Here is a 15,452-nt window from a genome sequence, read left to right as displayed (position 1 = left end):
ACCATCAGAATCACCATGTAACACGGCCGTGTACCCAGTGCGCAAAGCTAAAGGAGGGTCTTGGCGTTTTATCCAGGACCTCAGACCCTTGAACAACATTGTAGAGGCAGAATACCCCATAGCAGCAAACCCAGCCACAATATTATGTGGAATTCCGGCAGAGGCCTCGCGGTTCACCGTGATTGACCTCAAAAATGCCTTTTTCTCAATACCCCTGCACCCAGATTTACAAGACTTGACAAGCTTCACATACAGGAACACAAAATGGAAACACACCAGGTTACCACAAGGGTACTGCGAGTCACCCTCAATTTTCAACAGAGTAATACAGATGGACTTGGGAAACATTGAGTTAGAAAGTACGGTGCTGCAATATGTTGACAATATAATAATTTGCAGCACAAGCGAGAAAAGGTGCCGTGAGAACTCATTGAAAATGCTGACAGTGTTGGCTGAAAAGGATTACAAGGTAGACAAAGAAAAGTTACAGTACTGTCAGGAACAGGTACTATACATTGGTCAACTAATATCCCAACACGGAAGAAAGATTGCACCACAAAGAGCACAAGCTATATCCAAAACGCCACTACCACAAACGGTGAGTGAGCTGCAGCATTTCCTGGGATTATGCAGCTACTGTAGAGCATGGGTCTTTGACTACAGCTCATACATAGGACCCCTACTTGAGGCATTGAGAGAAGCACACAAGGGGGACAAAACACTGGGATGGACAGGGGAAATGAAGGAGGCATTTGACGAGTTGAAGCACGCCATATGCACTGCTCGGGTACTAGCCACCCCAGATTATGAACGACAGTTCTTTATCTTTTCGCATTGCGACTCAGCAGTGATGAAAGCAGTATTGACTCAGAAAACAAGCAGGGGACACAAGCCAATAGCGTTCTACAGCGGTCACTTGGACCCTGTCATGCTAGGACATTTCCCTTGCGAACAGAGTCTCGCTGCGGCTGCATTTGCGGGAGAGAAATCATCATCGATTACAATGGGGTGCCCAACCACACTATTTGTGGAGCATGCACTATTTGCAATATTGAATAAGCCTAAATCCACACTGACCACACAGAGGGTGTCAGGTGATGAGATCATCTTGTCTAGACCCAAACTGTCAATTGTCAGATGCAGTACAGTTAACCCAGCCAGATTTATAGCGGAAGTTATTGAGGAAGGTGATTATGCTCACGATTGTACACAGACTATCGAAACGTACTCATGCACTAGAAAAGTTGAAGAGGATGCACTTAAGGGTGGAGAGATTTTGTACATTGATGGGTCATCAACAATAGACCAAAGAGATGGGATAAAGAGAACAGGGGCAGCAGTAGGAAAAATGACAGAAGATTTGATGTATGTCCCGGTGAAATGCGTGCAGTTACCACAGCATTATTCGGCTCAAGCAGCGGAATTGGTTGCACTGATCTTGGCCTTGAAGGAAAGCGTTGACAAAAGAGTTACTATATATTCTGATAGCGCATATGTCACGTCAACTGTCCACTCGGGGCTGATAAAATGGCAGAGAAGAGGGTTTAGGAGAGCCGATGGCACCCCAGTGCAACATGCGCTCTTGTTAGCAGAATTAATTGAAGTAATTAATGATCCCCAAGAGATAGCTTTGGTTAAATGCCCGGCACACACTAATGGAGACGACCATATCTCAAAAGGGAATTAAACAGCAGACGCACATGCCAAACATGAGGCATACTTTGGTGAAATATGGAACCCCCCAGAGTCAGAGAGAGGGAGGGGGATGGCAAAACAGATGTTGATGAAAGAAGGGTATACCCATCTCCCCGCCACACAGATAATGGAATTACAGGCAGCCGCACCAATGGCAGAAAAGGAACTATGGGTAAAAAGAGGATGTACGATATCCCCAACTGACGCACTGTGGCGTCAAAATAACACTGGGAAGGTGGTCATGTCATTGGCACTGTTGAACACCGCCCTAGCCCAGCTCCATACCCAGCACATACAGGAAAGGAAGTAATTGCAGCACAAATTAAGGAAGATTGGTTCTGCCCCGAGTTAAATTCTCATGTAACAAATTTCATCAGCAATTGCCTCACATGCAAACAGTTTACGGCCGGTCACACGCTGCAAGTGATAAAAGGTACTATAACCCAGCCAGAGGGACCCTTCCTGCACATTCATATTGACTACGTTGATATGATCAATGTATGTCAAGGAAATAGGTATATGATTGTAGTGGTGTGCCCATTCTCCAGGTGGATCGAGGCCGGACCCTGCTCACACGTGGATGTGTTCAGAGCAGCTAAATTCTTAGTGAGAGAGGTTTTCCCCAGGTGGGGTGTGTGCGAAGTGTTGCGGTCAGATAACGGCCCACACTTTGCTAATGAAATGTTTCAGCACATCACGTCCTTACTGGGTATTAAGCATAAATTTGCATGTGCATATCACCCGCAGGCCAACGGTATATGTGAACGCCTGAATGGCCTATTGAAAGAAGAAATAGCAAACATACAGCAAACAACCAAGAAGAGCTGGTTTTACTGTCTTCCGCTAGCTCTATTTGAGCTAAGGAATAGGCCAGGGTCTGATCACCACCTCACTCCTCACAAGGTGGTGACAGGACGTCAAATGCGCCTTCCTCTAACGCCTACATCAAGAGCATTCACAGACCATGAAAACACTGCAACTGTTCTTAGTGAAGAAATGTATCAATATGTGTCTTCTTTGATTACTAGTGTAGCGTTTGTATCTCAACAGCTCGAGCGCACACGGGGCGGGTCAAAGAGTTCTCAACAAGAAGACACCAACAAGGAACTGGAAAAGGAAGGACTAAGCAAAATTGCTAAAGATTGCCATGTGCTACTCCCCATCTTCAGTAGAAAGTGGAACGGACCACGCTTTACTGGTCCTCATTTGGTAGAGGAGGAAGCTACCAGAGCGGTGGAATTGCAGGATAAGTGTGCCTGGAATCACCTACACGACGTGAAGATCTACAAACTCCAGACCCGCCCTAGCGTTAACGACAGGGCCATTGGAAGAGCAACGACAGCAACAGCATCGGCTACAGAGAAGGAGACGTCGACCACAGCTGATGACATTAGTGTCACTACACCTGATCACCCCCCAGATTCGCCAGAGGCAACTACTGAAATAGACATTGGACGCTTGCCCATGGTCACGAGATCACAAAGTAAACAAACTTCCGCCAATTGAGCCCCAGCCCCCTCCCCTCTAAGGTCCCCCCGATTGAAGGACGTTGTATAACAAACTTGGGCATTGCACATACACACATGTAAAACACTTGTATGTTTTCTCTTTTTCTTCTCTCGCACATGCAGGTACCGTGTATAATTGTATTGTTAAGAAAATAAGTAACTAACAGTGTACATTGCCCAGGAGTAGATGCTACCCACGGATGATAACACCCCTGAAGCCCTATCACACCAATTTGTATATCATATAAGAAGGCCAAAGTACCTAAAAAGAAGGAGGGTACGCGTATATTACACCGCATTTGTTTTGGCCATAGAACAATCATTTCCCCATCTTCACCAGCACTTACCTGCTCTAAGAGATAGATCACTAAGGTTAGCGTGGGAACAGCTCTTCGCCTGGGCACTGAACGATTACTTGATAGGGAGAGCTTAATAACAACGACTAACAATAAATAACAAGCGTATTGAGGATTTTCAGGCGGGCACCTTTAACGTCGCAAGAATAAGCTGCCGGACTGCAGCAAGGTAATAGCAAAATGCCGGTGAGACTAGCTTTTGTAATAAAAATGACAGGAGTATTGGTCATCACTGGTCTATTGGCTGCCTCTGTATGGCAGAAAAGTTATGCTATCAATATTATGGCTGCACCCAAAACTAAAATGCCCCCTCCCACGCCTGCAACAGGTATGACGTCAGGTGGTACTAGCAACCCTACGCATAAGGGAAGTAGAGTTAAACGCAGCACATATACAGATAACAAGGGTATTGATAATTACATAACAGATTCAGCACACGTCTCAACAACATGTGGTACCCGCACATGACCCAAATTGGTAAGCAGACAACAGTAGATAGCTGTTATGTGTGCTCATTGATCCCATACGCCATGAGCGCCTCACGAACCTTCGTCGCCACAGAAATACAAGAAAAGACGGCGCAATGTATAGTATATCTGGCACTATTTCAAACAAGAGGACAATTTCAAGGAACGGTGGTGAGAATGCAGTGGGAAACAAGAGACACATACCCATACGAAAACAATTTCCTCAAGTCATATTTGAGTTACCATAAGAGCAGTTTACACGCTGAAGCGTTCAGATACATGACAAGTGGCCCTGAAAGGGAGAAACGAAGAAAGTAACCCTAGAATACCTACCATGTGATTGGTACGCCACTGAAGTTCCTGGTATACAAGGATGTTGGGAAAGGCCACTGATAACAATAACAGGGAAGGTATACATGAACAAAGAATGGGAAATAGGAGTGGTCAGTAGCAACATGATAACCAGAGAGAATATTACCACCATACAGGAACACAACGACAGATGTTGGACGACATGGGGCAAATATGTACCCATGCTGACATGGATGGAGAAGGATGAAGACCCAATAAGCATATTACCGCTGACCGCGCCCAAGTTATGCTACCAACACAGAGGAGATGTGGAGGTGGGATACAACACCAACTGTGGAAGTGTGTTAGAATTACCAGAGGGGGGTGCTGGAACGGCAGTGATAATGGATCACTATTGGGCCTGCGGAAATAAGGCATATCACACCCTGCCACCATTGTGGAATGGTATATGCACAATGGTACACATCAACGAACCATCACTAGTGGTGCCCCAAAAACATGTCAACATGGCCAATTTCCCCAAAATGGATGAAGAGGACAAGAGGAAGAAGAGATCCGTACAATCACAGGAGGGAGAGAACAACAACAACAACAATAATCTCCTAAAAAGGATAAAGAGACAAGGAGAACCCCTGACAGGAAACTACCTGTGGTTAAGGTCGGAAACAGCACTCACTTCTATTCCACCAGAACATAGATTATTCAGCAGGGCTGCTATCTTCTTCTCGTCAATAATACACCCTGGACTGCAAGCTTATGCAAACGCTAAATGGCTCCAGATCACCCGATAGGAAATAATGATGATGATTAATTCAACAGTAAACGGATTCAATTCCATAAAAGAAGAACTATGAGCGGTAAGAATGATAGCACTACAGAACAGATATGTACTGGATCTTCTCACAGCGATGGAAAGAGGAGTTTGTGCAAAAATAGGACAATCATGCTGCACATTTATTCCTGCTAACGATGCAGATAATGGTACACTTACCGAAGCAGTATCACAACTGGCCCAGATGCACTCCAAGATGATGGAAGAAAGTAAAGGAGTAAAAAAGGATGATAGCTGGTTTTCATTATTATGGTCATGGATGCCATTATGGCTGTCGGACGGGCTGAAGATAATAGTTGGATGCATAATACTGGCTGCAGCTGTATTAATTGTAAAAAGGTTTTGGAAGGCCAGGAAGGCATGCACCACAGACGAAATGATCGAAATGGTTGGCATGCACCCCTTGATGCCAAGTGACGATGACCAGCACACCAACGTGATAATAAAGGAAAGAGAGAAACTGCGCAAACAGATCATCACCAATCACTTAGACCCACCATCCATAAAGCTTGAGAACCCAAGAAACCCGAGGAGCTATATCGGAAGATGGGTATACTGCAAACCGGGAGGGAGCTGCGTATACATGTACTGGTCATTTGAAGACCATGTCAACCACTATGGACACCTGGGAGGAGTGACCAAAATCTGGAGAGTAATAGGAGATAAAGAAAAAGATATGTTTGTGGTCGACAAGTCGACCAGAGGGGGGACTGAAGTGGGAGAATGGGAGAAAAAGCTCCCCCCAATCTCCTCACGACCATGGCCTAGAGGATGGCGGCCCAGACACCCGCCACAAGATGAATTTGTCTACCAGACGACCAAATACCTTGGTTCAAGAACATAAGGATATGTCCACCAGCCTGCCCTACTCAAGCCGACACCTGCGGCATGGATGAACTCGACTAAGACCTCAACCACAGGCACCCACATCGTTAGAGATGCCATGACGACCTAGCCAACTGCCAAGGACACACGTTCCACCATGCACACTGGTCACTCATGCACCAACCCACACAAAGAATATATTCAGTGCTATGACGTAGGTGACGGATACACCCACTGACGTGCATCTTTATTATTTTTCATATAGGTCTTTCCGTAATGCAGAAACGCAAGATGCATAAAGCACTCGCGTATACGCTTGCTGACGCTTCTCCCACCCTTCGCATCGTGATGAGAATATAACGAAGAAGCAATACTGCCTATGAAGCCATGTCACACCGCGACACAGGTGCCGTGCAGTACACAACCCCACCCACGAACCAGGCCCAAGTAGGCCGCAAGCAAGAACCGCCATGAACCCTGAATGAGCAAGAGTACAAGTGCTGATCACGCAGAACGAGCCCAGCGAGAGCTCACAGCCAAGGGGGCGATGTTGCAACTCGTATGCTACCAGCCGACGCCAAGGTCACACCTGTAAGCAAAGCCAAGCACACAGAAGCAAAATACAACTTTAAATGTGCAGAATTCTGCCCCAGCCACGGTCTCTCCACAAGTGACCAAGCCAACCTGACAAGGTGCCAGACCCACGAGGGAGAAGTCGCCTGGGTCCCACGTCTGGGACACAGGCTGCAACAATGAAATGACCCAATGGAACCTACAGCGATGGGAATGGTCTGCTCTGAAGCCTATAAGCAAATCCACACATTGTCTGCACGAACACATAGTTACACATTGTTGCTAGTGACAGGTACACTACGAGCTGGGAACAACGATGGTCCCAGGCTGGGGGTCTTGCGGGTGGACCAAGCGGAACATGGGGGCAGTAATCACTGATGCCACTAACATTAGCCAATCATCAGGGTTCTTCGTGTAACAATTTTCAACTATCTAATAGAAGGGACAACCCCAGTATACCACCTGACTCACCCTCAACCACTAATATTGCTCTCTATATGTATGCTATACTAACCCTACCACTTGAGGAACCAATCCGGAGTGGCAATGGGTTTTTCGCTAACTTTCCCAGGTGACGCAAGTAAGCGCGTCATACTGAGGCAAAAAGGGCCTGCAAGCCCCACGAATTTTGAGAGTCTGGATGGACAGGTACGATCCTAGATCCATCCCTGCCATTGTTTAATAAACAGCAGAACCGCCTTGCTTCTTGTGTGTGTCTCATACTAATTTTTGGGGAACACGGGAGGAGTTGGGGCCTCCCAGCCCAGAGGTCCGCGGACGGCTCAGCCGACCCTGGGATAATCACCCTGACAGGCTATCTAACGAAATACACCAAGGTAAAAATAGGAAGACCCAAACCCATACCTCTCAACAACAACGAGAAACAAATGCCAATGACCTGATCCTCAAAATGAAAGACAAAGTTCGAAAAAGAACACGGAAGTCGTCGAAGCTCTCACAAGCGATTCAAAGTCACAAACAAGGGCTAGGAAAGAATCGGAAACAGTAGCCAAGAAGGTCCACTACAGATCAAGAACAGATGTCTGCAAGAAACTCAACGACAAACGTTCAGATTAAAAGTAGACACTCAAAATGGAACAATGACCCAGCAACAAGGACACAGTAATTCTAAATAGAAGAGCAGTCATGGCTATCTTTCACCAGATCTCCAAGTTAAAAGATATAAAAACAGAAGATCTGATCATTGTCGAACCTTGGCATGACAAGTACAAAGCGGCAACATTTTTACACATCAGGTCTCCTACAATTTACAAACAGATTTACAAAAGCAAATACGAAATCTATAACCTTGGCTTCAATCTTGAAGGCACAACGCATCAAGAAGATCACACAAAGAGAGGGACCAACAGGATGAACCAAAACAACGATGATTACACAATGCACATGAATGACTATGATAAAAACTATCAGCGCATACCCGCAAGAGGGTACGAAAAATAAGATGCAATGAACAAGAGACACAATGACTCAAAATCCACCAATATAAGAAAAGAACTGCAAGAAAGCAGAGATAAAGTTATGATGGCGGAAAGTTCGAAAACCACAAGTCACTCCCACAATATCCAAGGGGAGAGAGAACAGAGTTCACCAAGTAAACATAGCGCAGCAACAAGGACCATCTTGCATACAGTGCAAAACAGTCCCACACAACAGGAACTGATTCACCACGCAGGCAATGAACAAGGAATCTGGGTCTGGCTACCCAAAGCTCTCTCAATGCACCGAAACAAATAGCAATCCACCCTCTGTGAGCATAAGCCAACACCAACGCTACAAGAAGAAGATCCTCATCGCAAAGTAAAGACATGCTCATGGAATACAAGAGGACATTCTCACCTAATGGTACCAGGAGACGTCAACCTTGGAGAATTTGATATCATATGTGTCCAGGAGACCTGGTTAACAAACCCTCCAACCATGGAGGGATATCAAATTATTCTAGCCCCAGCAACCAAGGGTCATCTAGGATGGCCGATGTCAGGGCTCATGATCGCTTGTCGCACCGGTTGCAGACTCTCAATCGGTTCAACCTTGATTGCAAACCTGTCAATCTTGGCAGTAAGTGTCACCTGGAAACAGACAAACAACAACAAAGACACAGTAAACACAGCACTTATCGCCAACACATATTGGAACCCAGCTGCAATCAGTGAGGAGAGATTCATCACAATGTGTTAACATGTAATTGACAAAGCACTGGCCAAGCTGTTGGTGACCTCCCTAATGATATGCAGCGATCTAAAAGCAGTCTGCAAAATCCAAACAAGTACTTGTGCCAAAAATCAGCACTCGGCAGCTGAACAGCAAGGAAGAGAATGGCTCAATTTAACTCAATCACGCGAATTGCATAATCTTGATGCCGCCTTCCCCGACCCACAGAATACCCACCTGGGAACGAGCAAACTCGGCTGAGACAATCGACTACATATTTGTCTCGAAACTGCTGCTCTGCGCCACTGTCTCTTTTAACATGCGACGCACAACTGCCAGCGATCACAACCTCTCGGAAACCTGTTGGCTGATACCAAGCACAAAGAACCCCTGTGCACACATGCACATTGAGAACAATGTTCAGGGAACAGGGATGAAATTAAGTATTGCAGCGATTAAAGACCTCATGCATAGATACAAAGCAAATGCTGAGAGGGTAGAAACCAAAGCAGTCGACTATCAACCATTTTTATCGACATATGCATGCTACATATGCAAGCAGTTAACATACTAACATTCAGCATACTGAAAAGCAAAGTGCTACAACTTGGTCACTGTCTCTTTGTTGTGTTTATGGACAACACGCAAGCGTTCGACCGCATCGAGAGGCAACGTCTCTGGAAGAAACTAAGAGACTGGAATTGTCCAGCAGACATATTGTCTCCCATTCACGCCCTGCATCATAACACCTTGATGAGAGTTCATCTAAGCCCAGAAGGAGACCTATCGGACAAAATCGCGATCACACAGGGAGTCAAACAGGGCTGCCCACTGGCTTAAGCTCTATTCTTAGCCTACATAGGCGACCTTCAAGAAAGCACAACAACCACGCATGCCTTCCCGCCTAAAATTGGAAACACTGTGATTGAACGACTTCTTTATGCCGACGATCTTACACTTTTCGATCAGACTCCAATAGGTCTTCAACGGCAAATCAATGGTCTCCAGCAGAACGCAAGTGAACATTTCTTTGAAATCAACAAAGGAAAAACCAAGGCCCTGATTTTGCAAAAAAAGAAAAAGAAAATCAAAGATCTAAAATGGGGCCTTGGTTACACAATTGAAACCGTGCAGAACTTCAAGTACTTGGGGGTACATCTTGACAGTACGAAGAGCGAAATTACTATGCAAACGGAACTGCACAAAAAGATAAAAATATTAGCCGCTCAGGCGAAGGCAATTGATAGTAAATTTTGAAAATTCTCATTGCAACCGACAATCACTTTTTACAAAATTAAAGTGGTGCCCGCTGTAACATATGGCACCAAAGCCATACCGGCCATTCCAAAGGACATCTGGTCCAAATTAGAAGCCGCCTTCTGGAGATCAGTGCTCAACCTACCAAACTCTACTTCGAGAGTGGCAATAAAACGAGAGCTGAGTCTCCAGTCCATGTAGTGCACTGTGGGCTGTAACACCCTACTGCTTTACAGGAAGTGCATAATGGCCGACTGCAATGAAATCTTTAAAACGATAAAGCGCGAGATGGATGCAGGAAAATCGGAGATGTTAGCAAAGTGGCAAAAGGAAAACATCTTGCTTCTTGACTCCATCGCCTCAGATGAAGATGAGCTCATCCATAATCCATGCAGAATCCTGCACAAAGTCAAGGAAGCAGATTGGGCAAAAATGACGGAATCAGCCGCTAAACACAAACTTACCTCCCATCTGCCCGTTAACACAAAAAAACTGAACGAGTTGCAAAATTTCATAAAGAAATTTCCAAATAAACGTGCACGCAACTTGATACTAAGAGCACGTCTAAACACATTGCCAACAAATTAAATCTTGTACATTAGAGGCTTATCATCAACAGCCAGCTGTCGTTACTGTCAAGACATTGTGCCTCCACCACAAGAATCAATTTGTCACCTCCTGATGGTTTTTCCTGAGACACGCACAATAAGACAACGTTACATCCCTTACGCATCAAGAACAGATCCACTGATGGAAGAAGATACATGGTGGTGTAGGCTCATTGGAGGCAACAGAACCAGCTGGAAAATAGCCACAGCAAAAATACTGGAATACATTGTGACCAACCTGTTAGAGGACAAGCAGTGACCCGTTAGACACACCGCGGAATAACCACATCAGACAACAACCTCATCATGACACGAAATTAAGTCTGCCAAGTACTGGGACAAGTCTTTGTGACATATGAAGAGACATCTATATTGTAAAAATCTTAGTTCTTTTGATTAAACGATAAAAAATAAAAAAATAAAAATACCTTATATGTTTTTTTCTATTCTTCTCTATCTCTCTCTGTCTTTCTCTTTCCTTATTGTTGAATTTATATTGTTGTTTTCTAGGTGAGAGTTCAGTATTCTATGATATGATATGATAACTCATTTATGGCACGCCTCTACACAATCTGTGACCCGAATTAAATTGGATATTTCAAACCTGGCAGTATATTTAGGCAGTTTTAAAGATGTGCATCAGCCCAAAACTGACAATATGTGGTACAACCACATGAAGGTGGTGGGAATAGCGAAGTCAAGCAACTCTTGTTATGTGTGTTTTTTAATGCCCAATGCAACAGTCACAACCAGACTCTTCATATGAGAAGAATTGCCACCAGGAGTAGTCCAATGTTTAGTGCATTTTGCCTTATACAAGGCACGAAGAATGATTTGAAGCAACCAAGGTCCAATCAGAATGGGTACAAATTGACCCACATCATACACAGATAACTACATAAAGATAAAGAAGATAGCAGACATAGAGAGTTTTAAGAATCTTATACTGAACTATCAGAAAGTAGGGCTGAAGAAAAGGTGAAGCTGCCCATGTGCTACTGATGAAGTAGGACAAAAACCGCTTCAGTGCAAAACAATACTTCAATTTCAGATGGAAGGCACCATACTATAGAGATGAATGGATGAAGGGAATGATGTGGTGCAAAGCAGGAGGGATGGTTGGACTAGCAGTATTGCAAATATATGAGACTGGTTTCTCTGTTGGGGAAAAATATATCATGAAATTGATCTGGATTGACCAACGTGAGAAGCCTATACAAGTACTGAAACTCTCAAATGACTTCTTATGTTTCAGAGGCAGTGGCACGTTGCATGTTGGGCCTAGCAAATTGTGTAACCTAAGCATTGATCTCCCAGACATTGAGGAGGGGTAGTATCAGCCCTCATGGATGTCTATTGGATTTGTGAGGGTTTAGAATACTCACAATTGTCGCCACTCTGGAAGGGTGTGTTTTCCTTGGCAACCCTTCAGTCTCACATGCTTATTGTCTCATATGTCAATCCCATCACAATCAGTGAGCACCCTATGTCCAAATCAGTGCACCTAATTCATCAACGGGCACAGCACTCTTTGGGCTTGCAATGTCATCAATGCATTGAGGTTTTTTCCCAGGACACCAGTGACCGACTAAATGCTATTCCTGAAGAGTTTAGGCTGTTTTATAAAGACAGACAAATGAAATGGTGAGATTGATCTTCACATGCTTAGGATATCGTAACTGATTGGTCCACCATGAACGCGTTCTGAACCCGCTCCTGACCAAGAGAACTATTGGGAAGAATATAGAATATGTTGACTGCACAGGGGATGGGGTTGCTGCTTTCTGACACGTACCCCAATGGAATATGCAGTACACGGAGATAACTTGCACTAGGTTAGTAAGGTATGGGTACCAAAGACTGATTGTGACAAAATAAAATAAGAAAATAAGGTAATTAATGAATTAACTAAAGGGTGCCGTTTGGGATGCAGGTTCAACATTCTAAACACGTAGGGAAGTACAAGCTTAGCAAATTCTATTAGCAAGAAGTTTTGGTCATTTTTAACGTCAGGGTTTCTGTGATTTGTCCCCACATTTCAGGCCATTTTTTAATTGCATTTTGTTTTTGCCACATTCTAAAAGAACTAGGCTACCCTCTATGTAGATGGGCAGCAACAGATATTGTTACTGGCTTCTATTAGCAGAAGGGCCTCATGCCACATTAGCCAGAGTCTTGCCATTTCTAACTAGGCCCTATTAGAGTGTGTGGATTTCCATTATTTAGGACATTAGGCCACAGTTCTGAGCCTCGATCCTTCTATTTAATTAAACATTATTCCTGATTATCTCAGCGAGTGCCCAGCATGCTAAGGCCCTTGGAGTAAGGGTGAGGTACAAAATGCATATTAATAATTGTTGCAGGGCCCAGCTGTTCTCAAGATCTTAAATCGTACACTTTCATTAATTCTTTCATTTGGCTTTGGGCTGGGCAGTGAATTTGGTTAAAGTGGAGTGTATACCTGCGTTACAACTCCCTGTTTTGTCCCCCCAGCACCCTACTATTAGATGGCCAGCCCAGATAACAGATAATCCCCAATATATTCCCAACAAAAAGAATAATACAATAAACAAAATGGCCACAAAGGGAAGGCTGCAATCATAACTATACATCCTGGTGCTACTAATTATATTTCTATTCATAGTTGATGAACAACTTGGCGTGGACCTTTCCATCGTAGCAGTACCTGGATGTTGGAAAAAATGAGAAGGGGAAAGAAAGAAAGAAAGAAAGTGGGTAGTTCATGCTCTAGCAGCAATGCATGTACTTTGAACTTTTTCACATGCACTCATATGGTCAGCAAGAAGCTACATAAGCTGAGGTGTATTTGTTGTATTAGGTTTGGGCAGCTGCTGTTGAATCGGGTGGGGCCTTGTGAATGTCTGAGAGATGTATCCAATATCTGAGCCCCTTTACTTTTACTGCAAAAGGAGTGGAAAACACAACCTTATAGGGCCAGTGGAACCTGGGGTTGTTCCACTTTTGCACATAGCTTCTGAGATAGACCAGCTTGCCCGGTGTCAGTTTGCAGGGTAGTTGATGTGTGTGCATCTCCTGTGTTTGGCATGCCATTTGTTTTGAGATTCATATCATTGCACGTGACAGATGAGACAGGTACTTCGTGAATACTTCCCCCAGCATTGCTGCTGCTCTATGGGTGTCTGATGCTCTCCTCACAGAGGAGATATGTGTTTGCATGCACCTGCCAGTTACTATTTTAAGGGGGAAAGGTGGTGGTCCTTACTAGGCTGTGTGCACAAATAGAACAGGGCAAGGGGTATGCAATACACCTTATTATTTTTCGGGGTTTAACATACCTCGGAGAGGCTGCTTTTAAGTAGGCTGTTTAGGCGTTCCACCACCCCATTTGGTTGTGGGTGGTAACACACTCAATGCTTTATTCATAAAAGTGCTGTTATTTCTTTGAAGAGCTCATTGGAAAAATGGGTGCCATTATCTGATCTTAAAACCTCTCACACCCCCCATTGGGGGAAGACCTCTTTTATGCGGAATTTAGCGGCACATTTGGTGTCTGGGTGGGCACATGGACAGGCCTCAACCCAACTCGAGAATGTACACACCACTGCAATCAGATATTGTGCCCCATTGATCTTCCCCCATGTCTGTGTAGTCAATGTGCAGCTCACAGAATGGGCCGATGGGGCGAGGCAGGGTGCCTCGCAGTGTTCTGAGTGTCATCCCTGTACTAAACACTTGACAGATGATGCATTGAACAACCATCATTTAGAGGTGCTCCTGTAGATTGTCAATGATCCAGTCTTCCTGGATATCTGCTACAATGTGTTGTTTAGAGCAATGAGAAGGGTAATGCAATTGTTCAAAAGCTGTTTGCAGTAACTCGACAGGTATTATTACTTTTCCTGTGCTTTGCTGTTTCCATAATAGGTCACTTGGGGATTGTGCACACCCACATTTGAGCCTTATGGCCTGTTCCTCTGGGAATGCCCTATGCTGGAGCTCAATTATCTGTGTGATAGGCAGGGTTGTGCATCCCTGCGTCTTTGGCCTGTAGGTGTTTGTTGCAATGACATATTCTGCAGAGGTAGGTACTGAGAGGCATGATGCAGCCTTTGCAGCCGCATTATTAGCTGCATTTCCTAATGATATTTCATCTGAGTTGCTGGTATGTGCTGCACCTTTAACGACCACCAACCCAGATGGTTCTGCAAGGGCAGAAATCAGTACATTGAGCAGGGCAGCATGTTGCACTGGTGAGCAATCCGCTCTCCAGAAGCCATCCTTCTACAATGTGACAGACCTGCATGCACCGTGGTGGTGACATAAGCAGAGTCTGAATATATGGTGACAATACACCCCTTTGATGCAGGCAGGGCTTCAATGAGTGCTACCAGTTGAGCTGCTTCAGACGAATAATGTGTGAGCTCTCTTTTAATCACAAGTGTTTCATACTCGCCCTCTTCTAGGTGTACCACTGTCGCCCCAACATGTCTCTCACCTGTCTCTTGATCAATTGATGCTGACCCGTCAACGAAGAGGATTTCTCCTTCCTCTAGATTGCTGTCTTTGCTTTGACAATATCATTGTCGTTGCCTTCATAAAATGCACAATCATGGTGTTGCAAATCTTCAGTGGTGCTTGGTTGTGTGAGGAACATGGCTTGGTTTACATGCAGGGGCACTGAGAAGAAGGCGGTTTTCAAATCCACTACAGTGAAAAGGGATGCCTCGTTGGGGATGCTGCACAAAATTGATGCCGGGTTGGGGACAAGTGGGAACTCCTTCTGTATTACGTCATTGAGGGGGCAGAGATCTTAGATCATCCTCCAACTGCCCCCGTTGCCTTTTTAATGGGGTATATGGCTGTGT

Source organism: Ambystoma mexicanum, chromosome 7p (assembly GCF_040938575.1).
Source record: "Ambystoma mexicanum isolate Mex_15411 chromosome 7p, UKY_AmexF1_1, whole genome shotgun sequence".
Taxonomy (NCBI): Eukaryota; Metazoa; Chordata; class Amphibia; order Caudata; family Ambystomatidae; genus Ambystoma; species Ambystoma mexicanum.
Note: the sequence above shows the minus strand (reverse complement) of the source record.